We start from the raw sequence: 16504 nt of genomic DNA, 5'->3' as shown, positions 1-16504 counted from the left end.
ATGTATTCATTCATTCATTCATTCATTCATTTATTTATTTATTTATTTGACGCTCATTCCAAAACAGTTTCAGAGTGGCTAACAAATACAACAATAGAAAAATAAAGAAATAGTTAAAAAACCAATCAGAATAAAATTAATAATATAATAAAACAATACCCTAAAAGAACCATTCATACACTACAGGCAATCTAATTCTAGGCCTGATGGAAAAGCCAGGTCTTAACGGCTTTCCGGAAGACCAGTAGGGAGGAGATTGATTCTATAGGGTCAGAGCAGCTACAGAGAAGGCTCTCCCCCGAGGTCCCACCAACCGACATTGCTTGGACGATGGGATCTGGAGAAGGCTGATTCTATGGCCCCTTACTGGTCGCAATGATGCCAGTAATTAATTTAATTTAAAAAGAAAGATAAATGATTTTGGTGCTTGATATTTGGATGATGTGTGAGGATAGCTGAGACAGATTTTGTAAGGATTAGGGAAGTTGCCTACAAGAATTAAGATCATGTTTTCTGATCATGTTAGTTGTATTCCTTTCCTAAGACAGGGTAGCATGTAACATGGTAAAACAACAGGAAAGAAAAGGAAATCATTGACATGTATTAGCACTGCAACAATAAGATTCAATTTCCTTAGGATTTAATTAGACAGGAATAGAACAGAAAAATGCTGATTCATCCCTTGAAACAAACCAGCATTACAGGATGGGCAAACTCAGTGCTCTCTTAGGAACAGGATTTAAAATGGGGGTTGAAAACCCAATGAAGGCATCTGGGAATATTCCCAAACAAAGCACATGGTTGTAGTCACATCATTATTTTCTAAGAATGTCTCTATCGTTACCAGAGATATTCTTGTCAATAAAGTGGTAGGTACTTTTTAATAGGCCGCCAGACTTCCTCTTCTTTTAATGTACATCTAAATTTATCAAATACAATCAGTGTAACAGGAAGCACGACATCACAGGAGATATAGACAAGCAGTTTGGTGATCACACATATCAGTAGTCTGCAAAATGACTTCTTATTTCATCTGAATTTTCTGTACTCACTGTTAATCAATTTTACCTATTCAGTCTTTTGTGTTCTCTTATGAGAAACCTCTCATAATGTCTCATAAAGTTTCATTTTTATCATCCTCTTTTCAATGCCCAGTCATTAACCACTCTATCGTGGCTTAAGTGGTTTGCTGTTCTTCTCTTTGCTCTTTTGAATTTATCAGCACCTTTTTCTAAAGATTGAAAATAGAATTTTAAAAAAATCATAATTTGATAAGGGTTTGTAGCACTGCATGATAATATTTAACATTGTCCTATTGAACAGGACTTTTTTCTTCTAATTCTATTTATTCGGAGACTTAATGGTCCAGATATTGGTTTGCATTCTAATAGCATGGTATCCATAGAATGGGATCCACCAGGATATTGAAGACACATTTTTGGATTATGTCCATAATCAATTTGTAGATGCATGGCTTTTTATGGGAGTTGGTTGGGGAATTCTGTAGAGAATGATGTGGGAAAGCAATATTTTTAGTATGGTAAAATGTGAGCTAGAAAATAAAAGAGAAAAGGAAATATAATTAAAATGTATCTTCAGCAACTATTAAAAAAAAGTATTCAGATCCCTCTCTCATAGACTGAAAAGAATTCTAGAATGTTATTTAATTTGTTTGTTTTCAAGTTGATATATAAGCTGGCCATCTTTTAAAGTCAAGTGAGGCTCAATGTAGATTACTATTCTAAACAATCTGCCATTTCAGTTATTGTGCCTTCTAAAAAAAATTCTGCTCTATAAAGATTTGCTTAATAATACTTTCCCATGGGAGACTTCTTGCTGAAATTGGCTGACCAATTCCCCATCCAGTTCTCATGGTTTATCTGTTGGTTTATGTGTGGTGCTTATCAGAATAAATGTCACTAGTGCCTTTCATTAATGTAGCAATTTGTAATTCACTTTTTTTCCTGTATTACTAACAACATTTTACTGGCCTAGAGTGGGTCTAACTTTCTATGAAGCAAAAGATCACTAGCAATGTTTCTACCTTTGACTTCCTTAAAATAGCCCTGCCAGTTTAAGAGTTGATGGCACAAATCTTAGGCCATGGGATGGGAAGACTGCTAACATGACTGAACATGGACACTAGTGGGTCCTCTCCAACTATATGCAGTTCATTGGCAAAAATAAGTAAGGTTCTGTGCTTAGCAGGGAGGAAAAGACAGGTGCGCAGCAAGGCAAAATCTGGTTCGGCAGCAGTACTTGTGAGAAGGACTTGTGGGCATCTTAGATCAGTGATGGCGAATCTGTTTTTCTTTTGGTGCCAAAAGAGCGTGGGCGCGCACTATCATGCATGCGCGAGTGTCCACACCCATAATTCAATGCCCGGGGAGGGAGCAAACAGCTTTCCCCGCCCCCTGGAGGCGCTCTGAAGACCAGAAACAGCCTGTTTCCCAACTTCTGGTGGGCCCAGTAGGCTTGTGTTTTGCCCTCCACAGGATCCAAAGGCTTCCCTGAAGCTGGGGGAGGATAGAAACACCCTCCCCACCACCCCGAGGCTTTCTGGAAGCCAAAAATGCCCTCCTAGAGCCTCTGCGCAAGCCAAAAATCAGCTGGCCAGCACACACATGCACGTTGGAGCTGATCTAGGGCAACAGCTCGCGTGCCAGCAGATATGGCTCTGCGTGCCACCTGTGCCACCTGTGCCATAGGTTCGCCATCACTGTTCTAGATTATTACAAATTAAGCATGAATCAGCAGTGTGCTGCAGCTAACAAAACAGCCAAAACAATATTTTGCTACATCAAAGTTGTAATGTAAATTTCATAGGAAATGGTGGTTATGCTGTATTTTGTGTTGATCAAACCCAGTCTAGAATACTGTGCCCAGTTCTGGTTGCCACAAATCAAGGAGGAGGCTGAGGAGTCAGGCAAAGTTTGGAGGTGGGAGGAAGAGACAAAAATGACGAAAAACGTGGAATTAAATGATACGAAGAGGAGTTATAGGAACTGGGTATGTTTAACCTGGAGAAGAGAAGGCTAAAAGGAAATGTAATAGTAGTTCTTTCAAAAATTAATGGTGTGTCGATTACAGAGAAGAAACTGTAGATTTATTCTCCATAACTCCTGGGTGTAGGACAAGAATCAATGGGAGGAAGCTTCTTAGATGGAGACTAAAACTCAAAATAAGTGGGATTTTTCTGACGATGAAGCTATTAAATAGTAGAGCAATTTGTCTCCTGGAATCAAGCAAAGGTTGGACAACATTTATCTGGGGAAGAAAGATTTGAGGATTTCTTTCGGGTCAGAGTTTGGATTAAAAAAGTCCCACTTTTATGATTTTATTAGTCTTTAAAAACTATATGAATAGGGAACAAAATGTATTACTTCATTACTGCCGTGTTTGTCTCTGCCCTGTGAGATGTCCATCTTATCTACTATATATGCTACTCTGATTTCAGTAACCTTTAACTGGGCAAAACAATGCATCATTTTGAACCAAGGTACCTCAAATAGGCTATTTTACATTCAAAATCCAGGATCACGACTTCCGTGGAATTGATATTTGGCAAGTTTTATAAAACACTTTATGATATAAGCATTATCGTAAAGCAATTTATAACCTAATACAAAATGTTATAAAAGGCTTCCTGCTTATGTTTAACTGGCTATACCATTCATCGTGAGCTTTTTCCCCAAGGCATATACATCTGGGAATGTATCCCAGCTTTTTTCAGTAAAAGCAGTATATTAAAAGCTCTGCCACTGTTGAAGGCATTGAGGACCTGGTTGGGAAATATCTCTGAAACAATGACCCAACAAGGCACAACATATTGGACTCTATAAAACAGGATCGATATAAATGGGATGAATAAATTGCTTGCATCTTAACCATTATCCATGTCCTTATTTCATATTATGTTCATTTATCCAATTATCTGGAAAAAAAAAACCCAACCTCTGAAATCCCTAGGAGCTGAGAAGCCAACAACCCTTCTTTCCCATTTGCCTAAGAAATGGAAAATGGGTGATTCAAATGATTGGACAAATGAGGAAAGAACAATGCACAAAGTAAATAGTGATATTTACTGTGGTTTCAAATATGCCACAGCAGATAAATAAATCAGCAAATAAATCAGTACATGTGCCAAATAAAATTATGACTTATGATCACATAAGCATAGAGCTGATTCTGAAGTGCCAGAAAGACATCGTATCAATGTGCCTTAATATGTATCACCATGATGTACCTTGTTAGCTGTGTTATTTTTTTTTATTTAACACTATGAACCGCTCCATCCAAAACTTCACTGCAATTTATTTTATGCAAATAAACATGCTTTTTGATTTTTTTTCTTCTCTATAAATGCTCACAGAACAGGGAAATTATGCCAAAAGCAAAATATTAAAGTGAAATTTAAATCCAGCTCTCCAAAGTATAACCCTGGCTTCATAAACCCATTCAAAATATATTCAAGATTTAGGATTGGTTCAAAATAATATTAATAGTTATTGTTAGTTATTTACAGAAAATAAACTTCCTATACCATAGGGATTAAAATTTCTCTAGGAATAACAGATCACAGTGAATGAATTTAATGATTAAGCAGTTCTGAAAAGAATCAGATCTGAAGATTGTACCATATGGTCTAATTATCCTTAGCTGAGCAACATTTTTTTAAAAATTCTGAGATTGTAGTATCATACTTGTATTTTGAATCTGAAATTTGAACTATAACGGAGAGCCTTGACTGGAACTGGTCTTTATTTAGAAACTATTTAAGATAGAATTAAAAAGTCAGAGCTGAATAGCAGTGATTATACATCTGGCAAGTTACTTGTTGAAATTTGCTTGGATTTGCTGTAATGGAGAGCGAGAAATTACCCTCCTGTGAATAGTCATATACTCAACATTAACTGTTGAAAGATCAAGGTTTCAGTACCTGAAACAAGGAATATTAATCTCATCTAATACATTTATTTTTGTTAATTTCTAACTGAACAAAAGAGAAAAGTGAGCTAATGGCCAGTGTATCCCAGAATTGCTAGATTCTAGGCAGCATAAAAATGTAATAATTTTTTATTTTTATATCATACTTTAGGAGGCAAAAAGTACATAATAGAGGTAGGATGTAGTGATCACCTAAGTTTGAAAACATTGAATGTTAATTTTATTGCAAGGAGCAGTGTGCCAAAATTTGTTGAAGTAAGACGTACACTTTTGTTACTTTTAAGAATAAGAAATAGTGAATTTATTTTTTCTAATGTATTTTGATGTTGCTGTATGAAGCAGCAATAAACATAACATATTGATATGCAAAGAAATCACTTTTTTCCCTACTAAAAGTAAACTACCTTAGTGTCATTGAAGTTATCCCTGTAAGAACAGCTCTTCTCTCACTTGGGAATTCCTCATTTGATCAATTTAAATGATCTTATGCCAGTGCTAAATAAGATTCATTTTCTCTGTCTCAGATTCAGATTGGCAAATCAGACTTGATACCTGCATGTCAAATATCAACTTTGTAGGAGTCTTTCCTAGTCAAATATATTTCTGTAGAAATGAAGATAGAGTAGAAAGTTGCTGTTCAGCGCTAGTCAGAGGAAAAGAAAATAGGAAGGATATTTGGCCTGGATCTCAAGTCCTGTAGTTTTAATTTTTTTACTTAAAAATATTAAAATTACATGTCAGTTTTTAAAATGTCTAGGGACTTCCGGAGCTTAGAAGTGGCCCAGTTCTCCCTTAAAATGGGAGAAAATGTGTTCTTGTTTGTGCTTTGTCTATTCTTACAATCTGTCATCACCTTTAAGTGGTTAGAATAGATAACACTCCCAAAAGTAGGGCAAACTCTAGATCTGCATGCAGATACCATGTCTCAGATCTTCACTTGCCAACAGAGAGTGGTTACGCTGTACAGGTTTTCTCCATAGGCTCAGAAAACAGTTTCAGATAAAGGCTGGATGACCTTCCAGTGGTCTTTATTCCAATCATTTTCTTTTAACAATCAAAAACGTCCCTACTTTCACAACCACTTTGTGGTATTCTTTCTTTAAAATTGTTCTTTTAACATTAGTTTTGTGTATTGTTTTTGTGAGCCGCTCTGAGTCCTTGGAGAGGGGCAGCATACAAATCTAACTAATAATAATAATAATAATAATAATAATAATAATAATAATAATAATTTATTATTATTATTTATTAGATTTGTATGCCGCCCCTCTACGTAGACTATTATTATTGTTGTTGTTGTTGTTGTTGTTGTCCCACATCCTCATACATACACAGAGGGTCAGTTTGATGTAGTGGTGAAGGTGCTGGTGTACAAACCAGGGGTTTCTGAGTTCTAGGCCTCCCTTAGGCGTGAAACTTGACTGGGTGGTTTTGGGCCAGCCAATCTTTTTCAGCCCAACCTATCTCATGCAGCCTTTATTGTGGGAAACTTAGGTATGTTCATCACCTTCAGTTGACATACATGTATATACATGCATATATAATAAAATATAAAAGGCAGTTTTACTTAGAACAGCTTACATCCTACAACTAAACTTTGAATATAATTTTAAAAAACCAACAACATTTGCCTATCCCAGGTCCTTAGGAAGGGCTCTGTAGGTAGATAAAAACGCCAAATTCAGTCTACATGTGTGGCTGACTGAGCAACTAGCTATAGCAATCAATAATGTCATAATCAATTACAAAAGGCCTCAATGGATCTGCTCATATGCTATGCTGAAACATAACATCCTAGGCTCTTGGGAAGATGAAGGCCAATACTAGCTAAAAAAACTGACGGCTGTGATTTGATGATGTATGTAAAAACAATAATAGTAATAATACTAATAATACCTTGATTATTATCGTAATAATTCATAGACTATTCAAGTTATTACTTGAATTATTAAGTTTTCACTAGTCTTAGAGTGTGAATCTAACTGTAGAGCATCCATACATAACAGTACCAAAATATTAAGATTGTTTCTGTTTAGTGATAAACATGTTTATATTTTGTTATTAATTCCTATGGTGTGAACATAATTGCGCAAATTTTCATTTAGTATATTATTTGTTCATTAGATTTCTAAACTGCTTTTCTTACATGAACTCAAGACACTATATGTTGCCTAGTTTCCACTGCAATCTCTGCTCTATGAGAAAGGCTGGACTCAGAGTAACTAACCCAAAGTCATCCATTCAACTTCTGTGGTTGAGGATCTACTGGTGTCATTATAATTCCTCTGTAGCACACTGTCTGTTATACAAGTATTTCATATACATCCATATGCAACTATATGCATCGCACATCAATATTGGAATGGCATTCTGATAAATCTCACTTTTATAATCCTATATTTCTCCCTCCTTCCACTTCTTTATAACTTTTCCTTTCTTTTGTCTTTGTTTCCTTTCTATCGCATTCACTATTCTTTTTTTATTTTGCTTGTTTCCTTGCTTTCTTGCTTTAATCTTATTAACACTTGTTCAAAAATTATAGTAAAATGGGATTGTACTATTCTATTTTATATTCCCTTATTTTTAATTCTGAGGGTTTTTTTCAGGGATTAGTAAACCTAGATTGTATTCTAATGCTGTACTGTAATGCTTGTCCGAATTTGCATAACACAAATAATTGATGGAGAGGGATTGCTCTATACTGGGTTATAGTAGTGCATGTCACAGCCTTTTGACAAGCAGTGTTATCTGAGCATCCTGAAATGAGTTTTCAGTGGGGAAAAAAGTGCCTGCAAAATGGGTGGGTGAAGATCAAGTAAAATAATGGCATTTGATTGTTTGGCTGCTTACTGAGATTTTGTTTTAGAATAGTGCTGAATGTATTAGAAAGGATTTCTAACAAAATAATACCAAGGTGTTAGTGATGAGTTAATTGTGCATCCTGCATGACACTGGAGGCATTTCCTTTGATGCTTCTGCAGTGACTCTCGGCAGTTTCACATAAGTAGATTTGATGACCTAAATTCATTGAAAATGTGTTCCTGTTGCAGTTTAAAGGTAGATGCCTGAAAGGTATACCATAAACCAGTTGCAGCAGCAAATTTGCTGCCCATTTCTGAGCAGGATGATATAAAATTTATAAAATTCAGTGAGTTTTCAAATGTTTAATTCTACATTTAAAGTGGGATATTACCCTGTTTTCCCCAAAATAAGACACCCCCTGATAATAAGCCTAATTGCGCTTATGAGTGCATGGCAATAAAGCCAAGCACTTATTTTAGGGTTCAAAAAACTATAAGACAAGGTCTTATTTTTTGTAGTGTGTTTGAGACTGATTTTGTAAAAAGTCCTTTCATTTCAGAAAACTTACCTGAGATTTTCCCAGTCATTTGCTTTGTCAGTGTTAGACACCAGCAACCAAAGTCATTCGTAAATATCTAAAGTAAGCAGCTTTATTGTTCTCTGTCTGTTGCAAGAATCTTCCCAGACTGTTTGCCTTCCTCTGGGAATAACCAGATAAGGCTTCAAGGATCTTGGAGGAGGTTAAACTTATGCCTCTTGTGGCTGTGCAAGGACTAGGTTAAGTTGACCCTGCCTCCTCCCTGCCAGTTTCCCTAAAGTTAGTTCAAAAATGATTCCAACTCTTACTGCTATCATCCACTTCTACCAATTTCCTAAAATTGGTGGTTGTGAATATCCTAAAAATAGGAAAGCAGTAATGTGAATTTAACATGATTTAAATTTTGTTGCTGAAAATAAAGGGAAGAGTGAAGGTTGCGGGATGAGTGTGTTGGGAGGGAGGGAGGAAAGACGGAAGGAAGGAAGGAAGGAAGGAAGGAAGATCAGGTGGAAGGGAAGAGGGGCACTTAGGAATAGCCATGTTTCTTTGGCACATGGTATTCTTTACATTTTCTGCAAGTGGAGTAGCCAGAGGAAGATCTTTTTGATAAAGGTTCACAGTTCCATAACTTAAGCAGCCACAACCAGCATACCTTTTCGGAGAGGGGCGGCATATAAATCCAATAAATGAATAAATGAATACCTGCAGGCCTGATGTTGCACCAAAATGCTAGACTTAAGGATATAAATCTTTAATCAGACCAGTAGTCCAGCACTACTAATTGTTTTTATGTTTACTGTTAATTTTTCTTTAAATGAGGTGTGTGTGTATGTGCACATGTGCATGTCCATATATATGTATATATATTTGAGGGAGGGAGAGGAAGTGCACTATGATCGCTAATACATTGGATGAATGTATGCTACCCACATTTTTAATTAAGTAATTAAAAGATGGAGACATAACTACCTCCCCAAATCATTATGTGGATTTGTTGGCTTTCCAGTTATTGCTGAGCTACTTTCAGTAATTTTAACCATCCAGTCCAGTGTTGAAGGATACTAGGATTACTACAAGAGGGATTTGAATTGCCTATCCTTGTATAGATGCACCCACTTCAGCAAGTAGCCCCTTTAATTGTGATTTTGTCCCTTGTAAAATATGGGTCAATACCTGTTAGCTTCTATTCATCAAAGGCTTTGTTGAAAGCAAATATGGAATATAAATGGTGTACAGTGAAATTATTTCCTATCTAACCTTTCAATTTGCACTTGGATGAGTCAAGGAGGTGGTTCACCACTTGTGATACTTTTGAACAACTGTTTGGCCCGGCCAGCAACTGTTTTTCAAATAATAATGCCATTTTACTCCAGATTTTTGAGAATTTTGTTCCAGACCTCCCGGATCATTTTAAAAAATGAGAAAGGGAGACAGGGAAATAATGCTAACTGGGCTCCTTTACTTATTAATGAAGGTAACAAAAAAGTGAATATCTCCTTTTAAGGTTAAGAGAGATGAAAACTGAATTGGGGTTCATGAAGAGGTGGGGAAAATTCATTGGAGACAAGATCAATAAACAGAGTCAGAAATTTGATTTTGACTAAGATTTTGGTCAGAAATTTGATTTGCCTTGTGTAAATATGTTCAGAAGCAAATGTATGGGTAAAGAAAGAGCAAGATATTTTAGTGCTCAGTTCTTATTAGAGTCTTTGGAGTTTTACAAGCTAATCCCACATTATTTATAAAATTCTCAGCTAATTTTGTAGAGCCAAAGGACATGGCAACAGTATGGCCTGCAATTTGTTGGTATTCAAAAACAATGAGTGAGATAGAAGGACACAGTAAATTACAAAGTTGTGACCAATAAAATTAGTTCACAACTTAAAGCTAAACCAGGAAATACATATTACCTAGGGCAAACCCCACACAATAACCATACATATTTAAAACAACACCATGTTATAAGACCGACATGTATAATTCATTATAAAGTGAAACAAGGATTAATTTGGAAACTGTCCATATTAATGAGAATAGAATGGGGTAATCAGTATCAACATTAACATAATAGTTAAATAAAGTTTTATCAACTCTTAAAAGCCATCAAAAAAAGAAACTACTATTCACATCAGTGTAAAGAACAAACAGAATTGTAGAGAAAAAAAGGACAGACCAAAGGTGCCAGTAACTTAAACTAAGATATGGTGCAAATAGGGACCCAGGGAAGAGGCCTGTAGCGCAAAGAAATATGAGAATATTATGGAAACTCCAGAACAGCTGAATGGTATTGTTTGGAAGTAAGATATCTGGGAGGATAGTGTAATAGTCAAAATGTGAAAGTCATGGTGTGCACATCAGGATTTGCCCTACTTCTTTTTGTGGTTTGAATATTTTATTAGTTGATAAGAATATAAAATACAAAGAAAATATTTTTATGGATATGGAATTGCTCTGTATCAAGAGAAGGCATCGGAAATGCAGTTTCAATAAAAGTTTGGTGCCTCAGCTCAAAATTTCCTACAGGTGTTTCTGGTTCAGAATCCCTCAATGTTAATCTGTTACCATGTCCTTTTCTTGCTTTTCCCTAAATTGTTTTGGCCATAAAGATGCAACTTCTTACAAATTTTCTCTGAGAGAAAGTAAACAACAACTACAAAAAGGTGCAATTGTGAGATACAGTATAACAAAGACTGATAATAGAAAATCTTAACTCAGCATCTCTTCTTAGATAAGTTTGAGATTTGGTGTTTTTCAATGGCATTTCCAAATTCCTGCATATTTTCCAGTGTATATTCTTTGTTTCAAATGAATATTGGGGTTGAGAGTAGTTTAAAAAACATGGGATCCATGGCTAAATGTGTGAATGATAAAGCATCTGTTTTCTTTTATTGTAAAGGTACATGAAAACTTAAAAATGTACCTCCATTTTTGTGGATGCTGTATAAATTTAGACTGTATTATATACTGTATTTATACTGTAAAAATTTATACAGCATACTATACTTGAGCTTCTCTTTCATTGTTGACTTAAAGGAAGCTTCCAGAATCTCTACGATCACTGTGCTAATAGAGTAATCATAATACGGATCCAACAAAAGTCAGACAATATTTGGTTGTGATGGTTTTATAACTCACACATTAATTTATTCTTTATTCTTTTTACAAATAAGCACTATCCATTTCCAAAGAATCCTCTCGTAACAAATGATTGTAGAGATTTAATTTATTTCAGCAACCTTTGCACAGGGAATTAATTGGACAATTTTATTTTGTCCTTCTTGTTTTGATATCTTAATCTTGTTCAACATTGTAACCCTAGGGGGGAAGCAGGGAAATGTACATTCCTTGTTTCCCCTACATCACAAATCTCCTACAAAGGGAGATTGTTATTACAGTTGACCTGAGTATCAGCCTTGTATAAGAAAATCCTGATTGTACAAAGTTTCCAATGACAAAGGAAATAGCATTTCAAATGTTCCTGTTTAGCATTGAAGGGGCAGGGACTGTATTTCCCCACCACAACTTGAAAACTTGAGCATTCTTTGGGATGTATTCATATGTCTGCTTGCCATTTTACCGAATTTTCATTGGGAGAAGCACTTGACCTAATGTGAATGATAGGTAATATTTCAGTCTTTATCTGCTTTATAACAACCTACCCTACTGATTCCAACGATAGAAAATATTCTTGTCTCTAATAATTCACTAAAAAAATATCCTAATGGTAAATGAAACTGCAAATATTGTTTTATCAGCTAAATGAAATGATCTGAAACTTGTAATAGCAAATAGATACAACTTATTTAAGAATATTTAAAACTTTTGGTTTAGAAGGTCATAATCATAATATTTAATAGGTACAATTAATGTTAAAGATTAACAGAGGTCTTGGGATGTTGATAGTTTTAGGGGAAGTCTTAAGCAATTAATACATCAGAGATTAACCCAGAAATAAGCAGTTAATACTTCTGAGGCTAAGCCAGAATTCTTGCTTTGGTCAATGGCCCAGATGACTTAGGAAAACTGGAAAACAAGGGGTTAAAAGCAATCTTTTAAAAAATAAAGAAGAATAAGGCTTGGAAGAAACTAAATTCATGGAGGAAATTTAAGAAAAAAGACGTACAGAAATTACTTAATTTCTGAATTAATAAGGAAGTAGAAAACAGTTACTTGTCATTGTCTTCTGTCTTGCAAAGGATGGATACTAATTAGGGAAGAGAGAGAGAATATAGCTGTTCATTTAAATGGGAGACTCATTATCCTCTCTATATAAACAAAGTGGACAGAAAAAAGAGGAAAATTGCAATAATTCTTAATTTTTTCTGGCTGTATTGAAACTGGATTAGCTTCCTTTTGGATAAAGATGAAAAAGGCAGAAGAAAGAGAAAGGGGAAACAATTTTCTCAGTCGAGCAGAAACCTGTTCCTTTTTGAGTTGCTAGATAGTTTGAGAAACCTAGCAATAAGACAAAATTAAGTTCTGACTTCAAAGTGATGTGAAATTATTAATAAGCTAAACGTAAGAAGTAAAGGGATAATCTGCCTTTTTCTTTTTGTTTTCCCAGACAGGAAAGACAGGATAAGGACTTTTGTTTACACAATGAATAATGATTGATAGAAGATGTCAATTCTTCTTCTTCTGGAAAGGCTTAAGCAGGATCTGATAAAATGTTGAATACTAGAATTATTCCAAGATATCACATTCAACATATGAATAAGAAAACGTAGACATAGTTTGTGTGCAGTATACAATTTTATCCATGTATTCTACAGTATATTCAGTATAATCTAGTGTTCACTTTTGATTTAAATAAGAAGGTTCAAATAAGCATATTTTATTTAGTGACTACTTTGATGGCTCTTTGCCTTACACAAATGCCTGTAACTTTACAAGTGTTAGTAGGGAAATACAAGCATTAAGAGTGTTCATTAACATTGTTTCCAGAGCTCACTGTATCACTTGGGGCCTATCTTGCCTGTTTTTCAGTACTGGAGTTGAATAGCTTCTGTGCCTTTTCCACATTTGATAAGAGTCCTTCTTTTCTGCTGCAGACAGGCTTTAGCAAAATGTCTGGAAGTTTCCTACTAATACCACTTCTTGTTGGATATGACCTTTGGCCAATCACTCTCTCTCAGCCCAAACCAATTCAATAGGTTGTTGATATGGGAAAAATAGTAGGAGGAAGATGTCCTGGATACATTTGCTGTAAAAATACAAACAAATAAGCAACACATAATCATCATGGCTTATTAAGGTTATTACAGATAGCACCCAGAATTATTTGATTAGGATGGACAACAGTATCAATTTGCAGAATAAATAAACCATACAGAGGATATCTTATTCACATCAAACGCAAAATTTGCATTATGGTCATATAATATCATCTTGTCCCTTTCCTTCCTTCCTCCATCTTTGCACCCATAACCATCCAGGATCTCCTCCTACTTTAGCCAAAAATCTATTAACTTTTACTTTTCTGAAATACGATCGACTGCTGACTTGATCAGCTTTATCAATTTAATACTGCCTTACTTCCTAATACATCCATTTTATCCCTTGTTATAAGAAAAGAAAACATTTTTAGAACAGGGAAAGAAAGTTATGGAAAGGCTATAGTATAAAACTAAAATTATGAAAAGAGCATTCAATAATAGAGTTAATGATCTCAATTACTTTTCTGCTTGAACAAAGAAGTTGAGGGGGTTTAATTATTATTTCCAAGCTTCTTCCTTTTGTTTCCAAAAAACAACAATAACCACCCAACAGAAAAGACTGTGGATTATGCCAAGCCAGCTGCTGTCATTATTTTTACTTACAATTGTAATGTCTATATGAGAAGGTATATTTGCACAATTTCTCACCAGGAAAGGTCAGTCTTAGCTTTTTAATAGTATGTTACTCAGCCAAAGGGACTCACTGAGAATCTTTAACTCCACTTTACATGCCTACAAACCACCTCTTCTGCCAGCTTTCAATGTCAGTAAGATAATATTGCAGATAGTTTTTCGCAAATGTGAGCATGTGCGAACCACTCTGAACTGCCTGAATACCACCTCTGACTAGCTTGCAAAAGTAGCCCCACTCTTTTGTCCCTAAAATATTGCAGATCATGGTATTTTAGTAACCATTCAGAAGTTTTCGAAACTCAGCTTTTCCTTTTTTTAAAAAGAAACCTCTTGAATTATTCTCTTTCCTGTTAAAAAACGCGGTTTCTGTTTATATGACATATCATTTGAAAATTTGAGCCTGAAAATCATAAGCTAGAGCAGTGTTTCCCAACCTTGACAACTTGAAGATATCTGGACTTCAAGTCCCAGAATTCCCCAGCCAGGTTGGGAAACACTGAGCTAGAGCACAAGCCTGGCACCAGTTTGGGTTATTGTTACAAGTGTAACTGAACCTTAACCAAAACTGATCCTATTCACAATGGAAAGCTGTGAGGATGTAGACTTCTCCCTTGAAGCCATCACCATCTAATCATTAACCTTAAATGTGTTTATGTTAGAATGTACAATAACAGGTAAACTGACAGATTCTACCATCTATGTATACTGCTCAAAAAAATTAAGGGAACACTCAAATAATACATCCTAGATCTGAATGAATGAAATATTCTCATTGAATAGTTTGTTCTGTACATTGGTACCGCTACTTAAGAACACCTCTACTTAAGGACTTTTCTAGATAAGAACAGGGTGTTAGATTTTTTTTTTGCCTCTACTTAAGAATCATTTTCTACTTAAGGACCTAAGCCTGGAAAAATCTCCCAGGAAATTTAAGAGTGGCACGAAGGCCTGGCCAGTTTCCTGCCATTTCCCCTTTAATCCCGGCCATCTCGAGCTGCCAAAGAAGCCTTTTGGTGGCGCTTAAGGAGGCTTTGGCAGTCCAGAGCAAATGAAGCATTTTTCTTTCTCTGGGCGCTTGGACAGGGAATAAACCTCTACCAGCGCCCAGAGAAAAGAAACGCTCCCTTCGCTCTGGGCAGCCGAGGAGTCAGCACAGCGAAGGAAAGGCACCAGCTACAAAGCAAGCAAGCAAGAGGAGAGGGGAGTCCTTCAGCATGGGAAGGAAGAGGCAGCAAGTGGCAGCAGCAGCAGCCAGTTTATGGGAGGCAGCCTTGCGCCGGCTGTATGGGAGGCATGTGCTCCTCCTTGCTGTCTCAGAGTCCCTCTTTTTTTTTTAAGCCGTAAAGTTTTGGATTTTTTTGGATTCACTTCACCTCACCTTCTTCCTTTGGCAGTGACTCTCCTCCTCCTCCTCTTCTTCCTCCTCCTCCTCCCATCCAAATTCCGAGTTTTTATTTCTTTCCTAATGGGTTTGCACACATTATTTGCGTTTACATTGATTCCTATGGGAAAAATTGCTTCTACTTAAGAACGTTTCTACTTAAGAACCTGGTCACGGAACGAATTAAGTTCTTAAGTAGAGGTACCACTGTACAAAGTTGAATGTGCACAACAGCATGTGAAATTGATTGTCAATCAGTGTTACTTCCTAAGTGGACCGTTTGATTTCACAAAAGTTTGATTTACTTGGAATTACATTGTGTTGTTTAAGTGTTCCTTTTTTTTTTGAGCAGTGTATATTATGCAAGTTGTTTTGCACAATCTTACAGAATTATGTGGCATTTGCTAATGAATAAATTAGATATGTGCAAATAATATTAAAAAACCATCACAGAAAGCAGACTAAGATACTTTTATGGCCCATTGATTTAAGCTAAGGAAATAACATGCTTAAACCATTAGTAAAACTTCAAGGAGTTTTAAATTTGACTTATTCATCTCTAAAGGGCACAGTTCACCAAGAAAAAATATTGTGCAAACTTCATTGAAGTGAATGGGAGATAAGCAATACCATCACTATTTCATTTCAATGAGATTTTCTCACAAAACACTGATTTATGCCATGTGTGAATGTTATATGTTTGATAGGAAGTTTAGCTTGAGTGGAAGATGCCCAGAAGGTTGCACTTCTAACATGGTGATTCTATAGCAATCTTGCCTGTAAGCTGCTGAAAGATATACCACAAAGCAGTTCTCTCTGTCTCTGAAGATGCCAGCCACTGCTGTTGGCAAAATGTGAGACCAAAATAAAACTAGACCATGGCCATTTGGCCCGAAAGCTCATCACTGCTTGATTTTCCACCAAGCTGTTGCAAGATCAGCAGTTTTGATTCCACAAAGTTTCCCTACATATTTGTAAATAAAATAC

Source organism: Erythrolamprus reginae, chromosome 6 (genome assembly GCF_031021105.1).
Source record: "Erythrolamprus reginae isolate rEryReg1 chromosome 6, rEryReg1.hap1, whole genome shotgun sequence".
Lineage (NCBI taxonomy): Eukaryota > Metazoa > Chordata > Lepidosauria > Squamata > Dipsadidae > Erythrolamprus > Erythrolamprus reginae.
The sequence above is the reverse complement of the archived record's forward strand: the minus strand, read 5'-3'. Positions refer to the sequence as shown.